The following is a 19,455-nucleotide window of genomic DNA, read 5'->3' as shown; positions in this document are numbered from 1 at the left end:
TGGTCTGCTGTTGCTAATAAATATTTTTAAAATAAAAAATAGACACTACAAGAAAACACATCACTGGAACTTCTACAATTTATTTAGTCCTCATTTACCATCATGATATCTGAAACCTCATAGGTATTATAAAGACATCATAAACAAATCCTTGATATATTCAATCCGTATTTCTATAACTTTATGAAAGTCCATCGGTGAGGAGAAACCGACAAGGAATTGCATTCACTGTAGTACAGGTTTCTTAGAAAACTACCTAAAGCACACTAAATCTTACACTGTCTTCTGTTTTATATCTAATACACTAGTTATACAGGGAAATGGTAAATTGTTTCATATCTTTATAGTTGCTGCTTCCAAACAGACTACGCTCTTCAGATATTTTGCATACAATAATTCATCACCTGAATGATGAATGAGCTGAAGCTTTTGACAGTGCTGAAAAGTGCAAGAGAAAGTGTGATTCCATTGACATTTTTCCAAGTTAAAAAAAAAAAAAAAAAAAAAGTGGTATGGAAAATGGCAAGTTTCAAATCAACAACAAGCACCTAGAAAGATTCAAGAAGTGGACTCAAAAAAGGCAGGCACTAAAATGTCCCTAAGATTTTGTTTTTCCTTCCTCTACGACTTTGTAGAAACTATGGTATATGTTCTGTTTCCTGCCATGCCTATTTGAACTGTTATCTGTCTCTCAGCCTTTTACACAGAATCTTTTAGAGTACAGTCATTCTCTTTTAGGGGTAGTCTTTCAATCTGTTTACGAGGGTGGATAGTGATAGGATAAGGGGGAATGGTTTTTAAGACAGGGGAGGTTTAGGAGGAAGTTGTTCACACAGAGGGTAGTGACACACTGGAACAGGTTGCCCAAGGAGGTTGTGGATGCCCCATCCCTGGATGCATTCAAGGCCAGCCTGGAATTGGCTCTGGGAAGCCTGGTCTAGTGGCTGATGAACCTGCATATAGCAGGGGGGTTGAAACTAGATGATCTTTAAGGTTCTTTTCAACCCAGGCCATTCTATGATTCTATGATTCTATGATTCTATGATTCTATGAATCTAGTGCTATAATGTAAACCCCACCGTACCTTATGCTACAGAAATAAAATAAAATAAAATAAAAATTGAAAATATTTAGTATTCCTAGTTCTTTAAACATAAATATAGTGTTATTTGTATTTTTCTATGCACTCAGAAATAACATAAGTGTCTTGTTATATACATGTCATCTGGAACTTTCTTGCTGAGCCAAGATTTGGAATTAAATTTTTAACATATATATATTACCACAAACTGTTTTTAACTTTTCTAACGATTTCATTTATTAAAATGCATATATCTATACATAAAACATATGGTTTGTGTTCTATAGTATTAACAGAGCATTTGTGTTTTTAATAAAGAGCCCAAATAACCCTAACTCCAAGAAGAATATTTACAGATATTTGCTCATACTTGAGTTTGTCATTTTCTCTTCTAATACAACTTGAAATTATCTATAGCCTAGTTCCTAAGGCTTTTTGGAACTTGCATCACAGTCTTCAGAAAGAGAAATATTAAAAAGAGGTCTAGTACAATAATCTCTGAAAGCTTTTTCAGAATGGAGAAAATAATGTATATTTTTCTAAACATCACTTCTTGCTGGCCATATTTGTCTTAAAAAAAAACTGAACAAACTACTTCTTAATATGGTAATGGATTAAATATATTGAATTGTCAATTCTATTTTTAACATAAATAAAAGCTTTTGAAGTCCTTCTATTCTTAAATTTTCTAGTAAGCTGCCATGTTATTTTTAATGGTGTGATATCTATATTCATTGCCAAACATCACTGCTGTCAAATATACTGGTATTTCCTCTAATGACAGTGACAGTGAGATTGTCTTGTTGGTAAGGAAAGCAGGTGCCTTGGGCATATTGAAACTGAGAAATTGGATTCCCTTAGGAGAGCAGCCATGTGAGAAGTCTGAGCAGTTACCTCCCAAGCAGGAATTGGTAAACTGATTTATAAGAAATGAGAACAGACAACTTTGCTTAAAACTGGAACCAAGCATGCAGAATAGTTTGCAGAAGACTGCATGCATTTTTCCTTTTCTCAGTTGTGTTCTTCAGTTTATGTTCTTCTGTTTTCCTCTAGGCAGGTTTAGCATAGACATGTATCAAGGAATAATGTCTCAGCTTCAGACATAGATTAAATGTATAGGTGACCTTTTGTTCACTGTTATGTTTCTGTACAAAAAATGTAAATAAATATGCAAGGGGTTACTACTTTACTAATTAATTTTTTAATGGTTTGTGAGATTCCTTTCAAACATTTTTCAAGACATACTTCATAATTCAGTAACTACTTGAAGAATATTCTTGAAGGATATTCTGGTTAAGATCCAGTAAAGTCTGGGAGGCAGATGTAGCTGTCATCTGCCTCTTCAGAAACTAAAGCTGAGTATGTGTCAAGGGACTTTTCTGGAGCAGGTGCTGGAGTGCTTGGCAAAGTGGAGATGCCAGGGTCATTTCTCCATTTGTACAAGTGAGATAGTTATGAGAAGTTCTACATACTCTTTACCTATTGCTTATTCCAAAATCTGATTAAAGACAGATTCCTCCTCTGTTACCTACCCTGTGGACTTCCACTTTTCCTGCTATGTCCATTTCCAAAACTGAAAGTTTCTACTGAATGAAATTTATTTAATTTAAGCTTATTGGCATTTCTAATATTCTTATACTAGAGTGACTCTGCTGCATAACACATGAAAATGCATAGACTCTTCTTATTAACTTAATTCTATGACGTGGTAGGCAGAATTGGATATAGATATCAACCAGAGAATTATTCAAATTTAGATGTAATCATTTTAATAATGAGCACTTCTAGCTGAAGACAGCATATTTACAGAGGCGGATCATTTTAAACACTTTCAGAAAGGTGAGGAAACCTTATTTGAAGATACAGTTTAAAAGAAGGGAAGAAAATGCATGTCATACATATTGTGATGTTATAGACGTAGGGACAGATAAATCAAAATGTGAAGATCGGAAAGAGGAAAAGAATGAAATCTTATAGTGAATGCATAAGTTATCCCATAATCATTTGTCTTCAACACATGAACAAGGGGAAGGCTTCTCAAAGCAAGAAGAAAAATATATAAGAATTTTCCCAGGAATATAGTATATTTAGGAAATAGTATTATGCTGAGTGAAACACTTGCTAGAAGTAGGTCTACCCTGTTGATAAGCACTGGTTTAATATTATTGTTCTAAATTACTTCCAGTGAGTGTTATTTCTTAAGTTGTTTCTAGGATATTGAAAACGAACATCACAGTAGTTTCTCATGACTTGATGGGTTTCTGAATACCTGAAAAGCCATCCATCCAAAGAACTTCTGTATTATCACCTGCAGAACAGGAATATGTTCTTGTGGGAAAAAGGGACTTCAGAGATGGCTTCATAAGCAATTGTTGAATTAAAGGCTGAAATAAACTATAGAAAGTGTATCTTAGAATTCAGTGGAAAAGAGTAGTTTTGGTGAGGAACCATAATACAACAACAAAGGGTGGTTTAATTTCAGGCATGAATAAAAATGATGATGATGAAAGAATCCCAAACACAGCCTGGAAAAACAGGGAATTAAAAGATTAATGCACTACAATTTTTCTTTTTCCATCCCAACAAGCCTGGAATTCCTTCACATGTTTTTACATAGAGTCCAGGAGAGAAAGTGTATAACATGAAAAACAAAGTGTTACAAGCAGTAAGGGTTAACAAACAAAGCAAAGTAATTAGAATTATGGTTATCTAATAGAAATATATAGGATTTTTATAGAAAAACAAAAACCAAAACCCAAACCCACAATTTAATTCCTTTTCTATAGATGACAATATTATCAGATGTCGCTGGGGAAGTTATAGCTGGGAACATACAAGCTGCCTCACTCTTATCTCAGGAAGTAAAAACTCAGTTTAGAAAAACCTCAAAAACGTACATTGGTTGCTCTGAAAATAATGCCTCCTATTAATTTCTGTGGGAATGACAACACATTCAGAGAGTACAATAACACCATTTGATAGAGAAAATTCTCTATTACAAAACACTATTTTTCTACATAGTCACCAACATTAGCTATGTATTTTTGCCGGCAATGAACAAGAGCCTGCATGCTATGCTTGAGTAAAAAACAAACAAACAAAAATACACCTGCACCAACAGAGGTGACCACTGTCAGTTTTGCCACCGCTTAAATGCACCACCCACTGCCTCTGTGCTCACATCCAATGTTTGGTCTCCATCAAAATTCAGTAAGTATTGATGAAAGTCAGTGGGTGCAGCTTTTTACACACAGGGCAGTTCACTTCCACTCCTTTATATCGTATGTTTTTCCATGTCAGACACCATTTTGTCTGACTCTGCTGTCATCTGTTGCACAGAAATAAATGAATATTATTGTAAATAAACAGACAGCCTCTACTTCCATACCCCCCAAATCCACCTCTGACACTTTGGGCCAACATAATGTTACTTTCAGAACAGTCCTCATAACATTTTAATCTTGTAAATCTAGTTTTATTTCCATAGAATTCCGGGGTGGGGGGTGGGGGAAGCCTTCCATTGCTTGTACGGAGCTCAGCTTCACAGCTCTGTAGTTTAACTTCTTCACATTCTTTCCTTTCAGTTCTTTACTTTTTTTTTTTCACAATAGTTCCTTTTCTTTTACATCTTGCAGTCTTTAATTATTGAAACTGGACTTGAGCAAGGCCTTTAACATGGTCCCCCATCACATCCTTATTTCCAAGTTGGAGGGATGTGGATTTGATGGGTGAACCACTCGATGGATAAGAAATTGGTTGAAAGGCCACAGACAGAGGGTGGTCATCAATGGCTCTATGTCCAGGTGGAGGCCGGTAACAAGTGGCATCCCCCAGGGGTCTGTCTTGGGACTGGTGCTCTTTAACATCTTTATCAATGACATCGATGACAGAATCGAGTGCACCCTCAGCCAGTTTGCAGACAACACCAGGCTGAGTGGTGTGGTCGACATAGTAGAAGGAAGGGATGCCATTCAGAGGGACCTCGAGAGGCTAGAAAGATGGGCCCGGGTGGAGCTGATGAGGTTCAACACGGCAAAGTGCAGAGTTTTGCATTTGGGCCGGAGGAAACCCAGGTATCCATACAGACTGGAGGGAGCGGACCTTGAGAGCAGCCCTGTGGAGAAGAACCTGGGGGTCTTGATAGATGAAAAACTTAATATGAGCCAGCAGTGTGCTCTTGTGGCTCGGAAGACAAAAGGTATCCTGGGCTCCATCAAAAGAGGGGTGGCCAGCAGGGACAGGGAGGTGATTGTTCCTCTCTACTCTGCTCTTGTGAGACCCCATCTGGAATACTGCGTCCAGGTCTGGAGCCCCCAGTACAAGAAAGACAGGGAGCTGTTGGAGAGGATCCAGAGAAGGGCCATGAAGATGATCAGGAGACTGGAGCACCTCTCCTACTAAGACAGGCTGAGGGAGCTGGGCTTGTTCAGCCTGGAGAAAAGAAGGCTGTGGGGTGACCTCATTGCAGCATTTCAATACCTAAAGGGAGCCTACAAACAGGAGGGGAATCAACTCTTTGAAAGGGTGAGTGACAGCAGGACGAGGGGAAATGGTTTTAAGTTGAGGGAGGGGAGATTTAGGTTGGATGTCAGGGGGAAGTTCTTTACAGAGAGAGTGGTGAGGTACTGGAACAGGCTGCCCAGAGAGGTTGTGGATGCCCCGTCCCTAGAGGTGTTCAAGGCCAGATTGGATGGGGCTCTGGGCAACCTGGTCTAGTATTGAATGTGGAGGTTGGTGGCCCTGCGTGTGGCAGGGGGTTGGAGATTCATGATCCTTGAGGTCCCTTCCAACCCGGGCCATTCTGTGATTCTGTGTGATTCTGTGATTCTCTGTCTAAAAATGCTGTTAACCAAATCTAGCCAAACAGATTATTTGAGAAATTGCATTATGTAGCATTTATATTCCCTTGTTTAGGTTTTGAAAATAAGAAAATATTTAATATAAAGATCTTAATAAGAAGTCCTGAAGATGAGCATGGTATTCAGTTAGAACAAATTAAGGCAAACCTTGTTCATCCTTTATATATGATACGTTAATAATATTTTTAAAATAACAAGAGTATTACTCTTGCATCTTTTATGTGAGATAACCAAGTCTCTGTAAGGAGAGGAATAGACGGAAGCAGACGGTTAATTACTTGTTGGGAAGTCCATAAAAAACATAAAAACTTTAAGTCATTAGCAAGACATCAATGATAGGAATTTAGTTTCCTTTAAATATTCCCTCTTAATAAATAAAGGAGAAGAAAATGAGGACTTACTATCAGTTCCGTCAGGCTATCATAGGTTCTCTGATGTGTTTATACAATGAAACATCGATAAAAGCAATAGTCACTCCCCGATATTTCATATTCCTTTCCATCTGCCAAAATCCCACATAGATCTTTGTAAAGGCATAAAGTGCCTTAACAGCTGAGGTCATCTCCTCTCTTTTTAATCTAGAAAAAAACTTTTCTCAGACTTTTTCTGTTCATTTTTTCCTTTTAATCATAGTCTGTAGGGAGAACTCCTGAAGTCTTCAGCTTCTCAAAATTCTAAATATGTGAAAGAATAACATAGAAAATGGTCTAACTTTATTGAAGAGGAGCCAGAAGAAAATTTGCTGAAGTTCTTGACTGCTACAAGAAATGGAAGTTTGTTTCTAAGAGCAATTTCTACAGGAAATTGATTTCTCTAAATTAATTGTGCTTCCTGTGTTTAGGCTTCACAGCATTTTCTTTTGGATTTATGTTAATTCAAACTGTATATAGCTAGGAACCAATTTTCTGTGACTCTTTGTACAACTCATTCCTCCTAGCCTAACTAGTGATTATAGGCATATTTCAGGTGTAGCTCCAGCTATGCAGGAGAAGGAAAAATATATATATATTTTTGCTTTTTTTCTTCAATCTCCAACACAGGTGATTGACAGAGGAATCTTGGTTCAGCCTCCTTTACTAACCTCTCCACACTTCATCTCTTCCCTTATATCTGACTGACCCTCAAGCCTACTCACTCTTTCTGTTGGCCTTTGTGATCTGGATTCCTGGAACATTTTTTTTTGTGGAGAAGCAGAGATGCTTTTCTTTATTTCATAGTCTCAGTTGCTGCTAGAGAAAACAGACAGGTTGCACTTCTCTGTTAGCTGCTGTGTATGGACATCTAATAGTCAGAGCTAATATCACTAGGAAAATACCTAAAGAAAACAGAACAACAGGTGGTCTCAGTCAGGAAGCAGCTCATTACTTTTGTTGTTATTCGCCTTAATTGCCTCAGCCTGCTGTTAAAGCCTGCTTGTCCATAACAACCAGTTCTGGGAATTATATTGCTAACTGGAAACATTATTATTAGACTTGGAGATGGCAGGTGACATCTAGATGTGTCCAGAGCCAGACACATTATAAACAAACACATCTGAAAGGCAAAGAGGGAGAGAAATATAACTTTTATATTTAGTGGAATAAGAGAGCTGATTCTTTCAGCAGCTTTTTTTAGTGAGTCTCAAACCTTTTCTTTATTTTCAAGAGGAAATACAAAATTCCTAATCAAGCTGCTAAACTAGATCTAGAGATGGTAAAAACAGTCTGGTCACATTTTTTTTTTTTTTTTTGCTAAAGCAGCAGATGAAAAATTTGTGTTTCATGAAAATTTTGGGGGCTCTGTTTTGTACTGAAGATATGTGCCATTGCTTTGTATGTCAATAATGTATGTATTGACAGAGCATATAAAAGTGAATATATCTGCAGTTAAATTCAGAATGAATGTTTACAGCTAGAGTGCCATTCTTTCAAATTCTTCCTTAGTTCTTCCTAATAAATAAGGGCATGTGGATTTCTTATTCAGTGTAAGATTTAGAATAAAACATTTTGTGAATCTTGTTATAGGGCCTTTTTAGTTTTGTTTTTACGTACAGGTAATCAAAGAAGTGGGAGCCTCTTAGCTACACACAGTCTCAAAGATTTCAACACTGTCTGAGATACCACAATATTAAACTTTGCAAAATCACAAAAGGACTAAATATGACAGAACTAAGCAGGAGAACATTGATTTGCCCTAGGCATTTTGTTTAAACACCTACAGTAAGCAGCACTTAAAGCATTTGAGGATTTCAAATATTGTTATTCAAAACATAGTGTACTTCAACTTTATAATGAAAGAGAAAGAATTCTCCTTTGTAGGACTCTGTGCAGAGTAAGGGAAGGGAAATGGAGATCGGTGAGAGAGAATAGGAAAGAAAAGAGAAGTAAAGAAGAGGAGAGTTCTGTATGCTGTCATATTTTTCAAAATTATCTTTGGAAGGAAATCATATTATCACCATAGTTTCTGCTTAATAACTATATTTTCTCTGTCTCATTAGTCACCATTATTTTGCTGTTATTTAATATTGAGATCTCCCTTTCCTGTCCTTTTTTGTCTTAGTAGACTAGAACGGAGAGTACAATTCTTTAATTGCAAAAAGCTACAAATATTTCTCATAAAATTGCTTTTGTTTGATGATGGTTTAAGAACAAATGCTCTTAAAAACAAGTAACCCATAAAGCAAGATTTCCTAGACTGCTTCATTTTTTAATACTGAAAAAAAGCTTTTCAAATTGTTACCATTTGTTGATTGCATCAGCCTTCCTTTGTTTTAATACAATTTATTGGCTATTTCAGTCATGCTAGCTATCAAAATTATGCTTATTGGCAATTGTAAAGATTCAGTAGCATATGTACTAGCTAGTGGTGCCAGTGGTCCTGCTGAAATCCATTCTTATTAAAAAAAAAAAAAAAAAAAGTAAAATAAAGTAGAAGAGCATTTCATGTGATAGTGATACGTGGAAGTGGTAGAAATATAAGATTCCTAGGGCTATTCACAGGAGTAAATGCTTTTACTTGATAGTAAATGTAGGATCAAGCAGAGAAATAATGGTATTATTTTTTGTTTCTCAGAATATTTTATACAAATACTTAAACTTCCCCGTGGAAATAAAATGTTATGGCCTTGATACCAAAAAGTTTTTAAAGATATGTCACAATAGACATAGCAAAATAAGTTTGGTTTGTACAAGAAAAAAATACACGTTTTCTCTTTAAGAAAGTTGTTTCTTTATACAGAAAACATGTTTCCATTTAGAATATACTAGCAGTATTTGAACAGCCCTTCTGGCACTTTAGTAATGCCAAAAAGAATTGCCTAATTTAATAAACAGCCAGTTTAATAAACAAACAGCCATAGTTTACCATTATTTCTGATAGTAAAGTGGAATCTTCTGTTTATGTTGGTTTGAGCTCTAAGTTAGATGGCATATTGGAATGGAACAAGGGTGTGTGCGTGTGGATAAAAACACCTGCAATATTGTTTCTTTGTCCTGCAGGACATAGGTTGTGACTGCCTCCTGCAATGTGAGCTTCCAAACCTGAATGATGCTCTAACTACTTAGAGCTACTACTCCACAGTGGGCTGGGAGTAACTCGAGGACAATGGGGGTGATTATGTATTTCTTTACAGGTTATTTCCAAAGTAGATTAAGTTGTATCAAGAGGATGGACGGTACTTTCCTCTACTATTCTAAGTAGATGGGGTGCGGAATATTATCAGTGTAAAGATAAGTATGTGAGTATTTGTACTTTGCTGCTGTGCAAAACCATGAAGATGGCTCAGGCATACATGTGTTTCCTTATTACTTTTTTGTTACTTTCTTTTTATTACTTTCTTTTTGCTGTGGTCTGGAATCAAGAATGTGTCTACTTAATGGGACTCATCTGCCAGTAGCTCAAGTAGATTTAATGGCTCAACCCCTTCTTGTCCCAAACTGCAAACATAAGAGATGAGGATTGTAAGTTTAAGTAAACAGGTCATACAGCTAAATATTGTCAAGAGCAATTTTGCACCATGTCTATTGACGCTTTCTTGACTCTATTTTTTTTGTTTGTTTCTGGAGATCTGTTCTTATCAATCATTATTATTTGTTTTAATATATATTTCAAAGTTATATGAAACTAGTATGACCTTTTTGTGTGTGTATGGGACATGGGAGAGAGGGAGAAGAAAACAACTATAGCAGTACTGGGAAGAATTCCTTGTAAATATGGATTTAGTGCTAATATGTAATGCAGAATGGAATAGAATAGGAAGTGGCTGTTAAAAAGTGTACTGAAATACATAGAAGAAAAAACTCTGTATAATAAAAGATTATATATCAAAATACTGCTGACATAGGAAAGAGTAAAAGAGAAGGAGGATTACGTGGGAATTACATTAATAAGAACCTGTAGTAACTAATTGAGATAACGCAGGAATAATAACAGCAGAAACCAAGACAGAAGCACAGTGCCACAGTAGTTTATTAACATATGGAAGAGAATTTGTCTGAGCTGTTAAGTTCCACTTGTAGTAAATTCCAAGGGCAGTGAATCTTCAATGAATTTTTCCATAATGCCTTAGAAGAGCTTCAGGGACTGTCCAGATCATTAAGACTGCTTTACAGACCTGTAACAAAAAGATTGTGAAGAAGTTTTCCAAGAAATTCAAGACAAATTCAGAGTCAGATCAGGCAAAAACTGAATATTGGTAGATACTAAATAAAGAAAGATTTGTATTATTTCCCTCTTTTAGTTCAGAACAAATTCCAAAATTATAAATTATTCTAAAATGAACATTTTTGTTGTTGTATCATTTCTGACCATAAGAGCAACACATTCACCTGTGAATTGACTTAAATTGACTGCAGTAATACTGTATGTTCAAATGCAAAGGGTGTTTTCTACCTCTGTGCTAATTTGTGTTCTGCACAAGCTAACACCCAATTAAATGTTTAATATCTTGCTTTGTATGTAGGAAGTCACATAAATGTTCACAACTAACTGATATTAGTCTATGTATGTCACTGTATGTCTGCTACATCATAAAAAGACAAAATACACAAATGACACAACTATTGACACTATCATGCAACTTAGAATTGTAGGAATATTGTGTCACTATCTAAGCTTATGGTCCAGAAGAAAAGACTCAGAAAAATTTAAGATTTTTTTGAAGCAACTTTTAAAAACATAGTGACCTTTGTTATATAAGGAGACTATTCCATTTTCTAATACTTTTTCTTCTATTTAAAGTAAAAACACGTCTTTAACAGAATTCTAGGCTAACCTGTGAATGCTCCAGGCTAAGTGGTTTCAATATTTATCTTGTCCATGGATATTCTCTTTTTAGCTATTAATACCACCCATATCATCTTAAGTACTCACTTGATGTCATCTCCAGGTTTTAAAAGAAGTTACTTTGTTTCCTCTCCTCAGCTATTCCTCGTTATTCATAGTCAAGATTTAGTATTTTCTGGATTTGCACATTGGTGCCAGCATAATGAAAGCTTGAGTCACATTTCTTAAACACAATAAATGTGTTTATTTAAGTACTGGAAACCTTTGCAGACAATTGCTGAATCATAGAATGACTTGAGTTGGAAGAAACCCAAATGATCATCAAGTTCCAACTCCCTGCCCTAGGCAGGACCACCAACCTCCAGATCTGGTACTAGACCGGGTTGCCCAGGGCCCCATCCAACCTGGTCTGGAAAACTTCCATGGATGGGGCATCCACAGCTTCTCTGGGCAGCCTGCTCCAGCACTGCACCACTCTATCTGTAAAGAACTTCCCCCTGATATCCAATCTAAACCTTCCTTCCTTGAGCTTAAAACAATTCCCCCTTGTCCTATTACTGTCTACTCATCTAAAAAGTTGATTTCTGTAAAAAGTTGATTCCCTCACTTTTTATATTTCCCTTTTAAATACTGGAAGACTGCAATGAAGTCTCCTCACAGCTTTCTCTTCTCCAGGCTGAACAAGCTGCCTTTGTAGGAGAGGTGCAGCAGCTCTTATCATCTTTGTAGCCCTCCTCTGATCCCTCTCCAACAGCTCCACATCTTTCCTGTATTGGGGGCCTAGGTCTGGCTGCAGTACTCTGGATGGAGCCTCAGGAAGGGAGAATAGAGAGGGACAGTCACCTCCCTGTCCCTGCTGGCCACCCCTCTTTTGACAGTGCCCAGAATACAATTGGCTTTCTAAGCTGCAAGAGCACACTGCTGGCTCATGTTCAGTTTTTCATTATCGGGACCCCCAGGTCCTTCTCCACAGGGTGACAAGCTGAAGCTCTCAAGAAAACAGATTTTCAATTTAGAAACTCTTGGAAAGTTACAAGCCAATAAACAGTGTGATTGCATATTGTTACTTTGTAGAATAAAGTTTCCAATGTCAATTTTTAGTTGTATCTCACAGTTCAAGCTCTACATGTTGTAACTATAAACATACCTTAGTTGCAGAATCACCAAAGTTGGAAAAGACCTCCAAGATCATCTAGTTCAACTGTCACATCATCATTTAGATGGGTAATGCTTTCAGAAAAGGATACTGTTGAATACTTAAGGATAACAAACTGAAAATACAAAAAGAAAAAGGAACATTGAAAAAAAAAGTGAGTCTATCCTCAACTATGTAAGTTGATATTTTCCATCTCTATTTACAAATTTCTTCAGAACTATTCCTTTGAACTTCGTCATGGCATTATTTCATTAACAACTGAATCTGAGCAATAATCAATGAGCCACTGGACAAAGCAGGGTATTTATTCAGTATATTCTTCTTAAGGTCACAGAATGCATGTTACATTTTTAAATACTAATTTTTGTCCTGAAATTTGTTTAGAGAATTACTAAAATGCCAGAAAGAGCTGCTAACATTTTATTTCTCACCTTTCCTGTTGTTTAGTCAAAACAAATGCACAGTACTTCTCAAGCTGAACCATGTTATGTTATCTTATGGTATATTAATTCCTGAATGACAGAGTACTAGCAAACTGCATAATGCATGTACTATATTTTAATGTATTTGCACTGATTTTGCCAGTAATAGAAATTATATTCATACATCTGTAATTGTAATATACCTACACAAAGTGTAATGTCTTTTTATTCTCCAGTGTACTTCCTAATAAAAAGCTATTCTGAATTTCAAACTCTTGTGTGATCTAATGTTAGTATGTAGACAATGAATTAATGTAAACATCTTTTTCTTTTTTGTTTTGTTTTGTGCATGAATCCCATATTGTAATATTTGCTCTTGTGCTGTGTATTAAGTCAAAGAGCCGTAGTTATCTTCTTGAGTGCTATGAAGCATGCATTTTACCACATTATTTCCAAATGTAATTTGATCTTGGTTTTAGGAACTATTATCCTTATTTGTATCCACAGAACTAAACATTTGCACTTAGTCTTACATTTTGTTTGTCTTACAATCTTGAGAAAGCTACATGATCTGGAAAGAAAACATATCCACTTATTTTGCTGCAAAACAGTTGTCATTGCTGCATGCAGATTCTGTGGCTGCTATAGAAAATAGGTAATATGGGCTTTCCAGTCATGATGCTACTCTGAACACATGACTCTGGAAGTTATGTTCTGAAAGTGATGCCTCTTATTTTATAATGTTGGTTCACAATGACGGAGGTGAATATTGGTGGTATGATGGTAGAAAATGAACCTTCCCACAAATAGTCCATTACATTTTGTTGCCATGTGATAGATGGCAGCAGAGGGGCAGTTTGGCAAAATGGTGTCTGACATAGAAGCGCATATGAAACAAAAGGATGTTGTTGAATTCCTCCACATGGGAAAAATCACATTATTGACATTCATTGACTCTTGCTGAATATTTACAGACACCAAACAGTGGAAATAGCACAGTGAGGAAGTGGATGATGTGTTTCAGCAATATAATATGTAAGCCACATTCTGGGTGGCCATGCAGATGCTTCTGAGTGTGACATGCAGGGTCTTGTTCATGCCAGCAAAGATGCATAGCTAATGGCGAAAATAGATTAAATTCTCAGCTATAAAACACTACCAAATAGTGTTACTGAGTTTTTTGTATCTAAAAAAAAAAAAAAAAAAATGGAAATACTACTTTCTGAGCAACCTACACATTTACAGCCTCCTGGCTGTGATACCAAGACGACAGAACTAAAGACCTCTTCAGTTATGAAAGTAGCATGGATTTTGAGTAGAAAACTGACAGAAATACTTTTGACTTACTGTTAGTATAAATAGCACACAGCTATTTTTTCTTGATATTTTCTGTGTAGGGAAGACACTAAACTATCAGTGAGTTGTGACTTGTTCTGGGCCTTTGTAAATAACAAAAGTTTTAAAGTTGTGAAAACACTATTAAGGAATATATAAATCCAAATCAAAACACTTGAGAGTTTTTATTATACTCTTAATTTGTACAGGTGGTCATTTTTGGGGAAAAATATTCTGTGCACATAGCAATGCAATGTTGTTTTTGCCTGTCTATATTTATATACATGTGTTCATATTTAAACATATATATGTACATACATCCATAGTAGTCAGTGAAGCCTATACACAAACAGTGTAAATAATAGTAACACTTTATTAGACATGGACTACTCAAACTTTTACAGTTTCATTTTGATCACGCAACTGAAGAATATTGAGAGACTCCATCGACCTTGGGAAAAGTTATTTATTTTAACCACAAGACAAGTTAATATACGACATTACAATGCGCTATGGGTTGTTAAATAACTGGTGGACATTTTCAAGGAAAAAAAAAAAGGAAAAGATTAATGAGCAGCAAATACCGAACAAATGAAGCTGTGCTTTGATTCCAAATCTCAGTTTTAGAATGTGTTATATAATAGTCTAAACTTGTCATGAAGCCATGAAAGTTCTAAAAGCTTTCAAAAATAAACATATACAAATGACGGAAGCCACTTTACTTTAAGGGTAATAGATCTCTGTTTTAAATGCAGTAACATATTTATGATATAACATGGAATAAGATATTTCCAGAATCACTCACAGCACTGTGTAAAGGTGTGTAAGGAAGATGCAACTATCTCTGTCTTGATCGATTAAATTTTACAGATTCAGGACCAAACTCATTGTGTCTAATGTGTGTTTGTAAGTGTAAACACCCAAAGGAAGGAGTATATTTGCATCTGAAATAATTGTAAGCCTGCAAAGAATGTTCTTTGGGAATTTATTTTTAATTACTATCTTGAACTCTTGTATAACGAATTTTTCTTACATTTTTTCTTGTGGATAGTTGTATTCTACTACTGATGGGAGTCCCATACCTACAATGAAGAGAATGTGTTTATTTGCCTCTCTCTAAGTGGGCTCTGCTCCTGTTGGAAGGATCATTTCTTTGGGTACAAATTGTCAGGTTGTCTCTGGATGGGTGCTCAATTCTTACCCCATTCTCAAAATGTTCTGGTGATCTTAACTGTTAATTCTTCAGTTTGATATGACTGCATCATTTTTACATTTGAGCAACTGTCTTTCTGTGAAAAGTGGCTAGACAAAAATAGTGCTGCTTAACCCAGTTCTGCTTTCTCTACGTATTTTGAGCTGCTGACCAACATAAATGTATTTTTAGTTTTACTCCTTTTAACCGTGAAGAATCAACACAGGTTAAATTGTGGTCTGAGAAGATATATTTATTCCACAGATCCACCAAAAATTTTCAGATGTTTTTCACTTATGGCATTTCTATGAAGTCTAGAAGTAAAATAGTAATTTTCTTTGATCAAGAGTAAACTATGCAACTACTCTGAACTAAAGTACGTAAATATACTGTACCAATGCTGAAGTTCCTCTTAGCTTCATCATGCTCCCTACCATGTGCTTGCTTATGACTTGATTTCAAGGATAGATTTTTCCTCAAGAATTCTGCAGTCACATTCTTTGAGGTTAGATTCTTGCTCTTGTTCTCTGCAAATTGAAAAGTTTATTCCAAATCTCTCACAGAAAAGCTTGTTCCAAATCTGCCTTTTAACCCTGTCTGACTTATAAATGGGTGCCTTTGTCAGTCTTTTGGTCACAGCCTATTTGGAAAGTGTTCCTCATCTATTTTGCATATCTGCTTGGCTATGAATATTGCAATTTAGGATCCTTGGTCATGTCATCAATTAAAGTAAAATGAGAAATCTGCCTTAACTTCACTGAAGAATCTGACCCAGAGAATCTGGATTTTTACAAAGTTGTCATCATGTTCATCAGTACATAATATTAAATAATGTCTGGATGTCACTGGAGAAAAGAAACTTGTTAAGAGAAATAAAACGTACTGATCTGATTTGCTCAAATTCAAGGGAACTTCAGAAGTACTTGAAGTTTAATGTTAAGCTTTCCGTTGCAGAATCCACACTTGTTCAGACCATCTTAACTACTCATTGACCTTGGCAATGTTGCAAGAGCTGTATTTTTCTGTGTATGGGCTACTTTTGAATAAGCACTGTAGCACATTGAGCACATGATTTTTAAAAGCAGACTTGCTGATATATCTGCCATTTCTATTTCTAAAAAGTGGTCTTTAAATAAAGCATAGTTATTGTAAATAATAATATATATAAGAGTCAGGATGCTTTTTTTGTGTCCTTGGTTTGTGAGTAAGAAAAATGCTTTTTTTCCCCAATCTGCCGGAGATCTACAGTGTCATAGAGTAGCACCCAGGTACCAAGTACTGTGGAAGATCATAAGTAAAGTCAATTACAAATGTCTTGTACATTTTAAAAAGACTACTTTCACTCTGTCATCAGAACAAGAAACTAGGTTGGGAAGATATTGAAAAGATATCTCCCCCCTGTAGCCCTGGATTAGAATGCTGTTTTTCTCTCTGGTGTTGTGGGTGGATGATTCATATATACACGTCTCAAGGCATAGACTGAAAACACTGCTGCACTGGAACCCTTAAAAGTGCCAGCACGTTTCCAGGCAAGTGCATTATAAGCCTCAAGAAAATCCACTGTGAAAGCAGTGATTAGAAGTATATTTACAGATTGGAATAAAATTTTTATGACTATCTTTGTTCTTCTATTAGACACTTTATAACATCTTCTCTGGAAGCTCTTACTATTCAAGAACAGTGAGTAGAAGTGCATCATCCTGTGCCTGACACTTTGCACCCTAATGTCACTGAGAATAACTGATGATTTAGCAATCTCAGTTGATGATACAGAAGAATGGGAAAGAAAAAATAAAGAGAGAGAGTAAGGAAAAGAAGTAGAGGGCCTAGAAGAGACAGAACCAAGCTTTGAGGAAAGCCAGAATGCAAAAAAAAACCAACAACATGTAAGAAATAAATTTAGAAACCTGCCAGGCCATCAGTACAACAGTGTGGAGAGTGAAAAATGACAGTTTGAAGACAGCAACAGCTATCATAAAATGCACAAATGGGCGTTCTTCCATACAGTCTTTCTCCTTCCCACACTCTAGCTCTATGTCAAGACCATGTAGTTACGATAGTTTAAAAAAAATAACAAACAAAACACAAAGAAAGCCCAGTAAAACTATTCAAGTATATGATATATCCCTCTAAATGGAGAATCACACTTTGTAGCAATTTTATCTCAGACAGTGAGAGTCAAAAGGGAAAAAAAAAAAATAAAAAAAATAAATGAGAAGGAAATGAACCTAAGTAATTGGAGGAAAAAAAGATGTCATGAATTGGAAATGAGTTTTGCTTTGAGGTGCCAAATGAGATGCACAGCTTTCCATTAAAGCTACAGTAAGAATAAAACTAGACCAGAGTTTTAGTTATGAATAATAATGAAAAAGACTTTTATATTTGCTTCACATGCTTCAGAAATAGCCAATTCTTCTGTTTATGAATTGGAAAATAGAAAATCTGTGCTATCCTTTCAGATTTTGAACATTAGTCTCAAACATGAAACCTGAAAACGAAAAATTAAATATAAAACACCAAGCTTGCTTTTTTTCTTCTTTATTTATGATCATTCACATGTGTAGTAGAATAAATAAAATTTGGATGCAAATTGGAAGATCACCTATAGTCATTTTTATATGGAGGTTCAAATGTGTATGTGAACAATGATAAACTCTAAAGACAGACTAGAGATGTTCATTCTTGTTTGTGTGTATGTCTCCATGAGTCAGCTGATGATGATGACTAAACTGCTTTTTTTTCTGGTGTTTTTAGGATGGATGTTTTAAAGTAGCTTTTTTTTTTTGGTTTTGTTTTGTTTTTCTTTTTTCTTTTTTCTTTTTCTTTTTCTTTTTTTTTTTTTTTCCCATAGCACAGTTTCATTGTACCAGAGATTACAGACTGATAACTGCTGTAGGAACATAGTTCTATTATGCTAGGGGCAGTGTTCACACAAATACCGACAATTTCCTTGAATTGTGTAGGAAGATTAGCCAAAATGCCAAGAAATACATGCCTTGGGAGTTTACTTAAAGCTGTATTTGTACCTTCCTTTCAGATTTGAAATAATTTCTTCCTTTGAAATGGAATCAGTGTTGGAGGCAATGAGGAAAACCTTTCCTGACATTCCTTTGAAACAGAAAGGGGAGGGGAGGAGAGGAGAGCTAATTTACTAAAATGAGAATTGTTTTAGTGTTCTCAAGTTCTGATGTGTTCTGGTAAGTAGAGCTAGATTTTTCATTAGTTGTTCTTTCTTTTCAGTATGTATATTTTATACCAGATATCTGGTATAGGTGGGTATTAAATTGTCAACGAATAAATAGTTCACTGGGAAATGCAGATCAGATAAAAATCTACCAAATTTTATTGTCCCAAATAAGAACAATAGAGCATTCTGAAATGTAAAGACAGCTTATAAGCATTTGCCATAAAATCCAGTTAGTCAAAGTTGCTTTTTCCCACGAGTAAGATGCTGTAACACAGTGAAATCAAAGTTCTATTTTTGGTTGACTCAGAGCAGGGATTTGAATTAATGTATCCTGCCCAGAAGAACACCTGAAAAAGCAGGCCACATAGTCACTTTTATGCTTTCCTCATGCCCAGTGAATATTTAAACATCTGTGCAGAATATCATGGATTTGACAGTAAATAACGTGGAAGAGCTACATTCATCAAAATATTTGGTACTGTTTTGTTAGCCTCTATATAATGTGAATGTTCAGATCACCACACAAGACAAGTCTTCACCTATGCATTTTGTGCCTTTAAATGAATCTCCTAAGCACATAAGGAAAATGAATTTCCTTATTAGAAAGGAATGCAAAATCTGGTTACTATCTGTTAATTTGAAATGAGATTTCCCTGCCTTTTATTTCAAGAGTGTCAAAAATAAAATTTTCTGTTTCAGACTTAACAAAATGTTTAGCATTAAATATTTTGCAGCTCAGAGAATCATCTCTAGAACATTTAAAAGCTGGAGGGACAAATGTCAAGTAAATAAAGAGGGAGTTATACTAATTTACACTAGTAAGTTCTCGGTATAGTCTTTGTTGTCAGGCTCAGGATGGTGCTACAAGGATTTTTTAATTCTTATTTTCTTTTTGTATAGTAAAGGAATAAAGTTAATAAAATAATACCAAGTTAGCCTATGGCTCATGCTTATACATTGA

The sequence above is a fragment of the Phasianus colchicus genome, chromosome 2, assembly GCF_987193195.1.
Source record: "Phasianus colchicus chromosome 2, bPhaCol1.hap1.1, whole genome shotgun sequence".
NCBI classification, from domain to species: Eukaryota; Metazoa; Chordata; class Aves; order Galliformes; family Phasianidae; genus Phasianus; species Phasianus colchicus.
The sequence above is the reverse complement of the archived record's forward strand: the minus strand, read 5'-3'. Positions refer to the sequence as shown.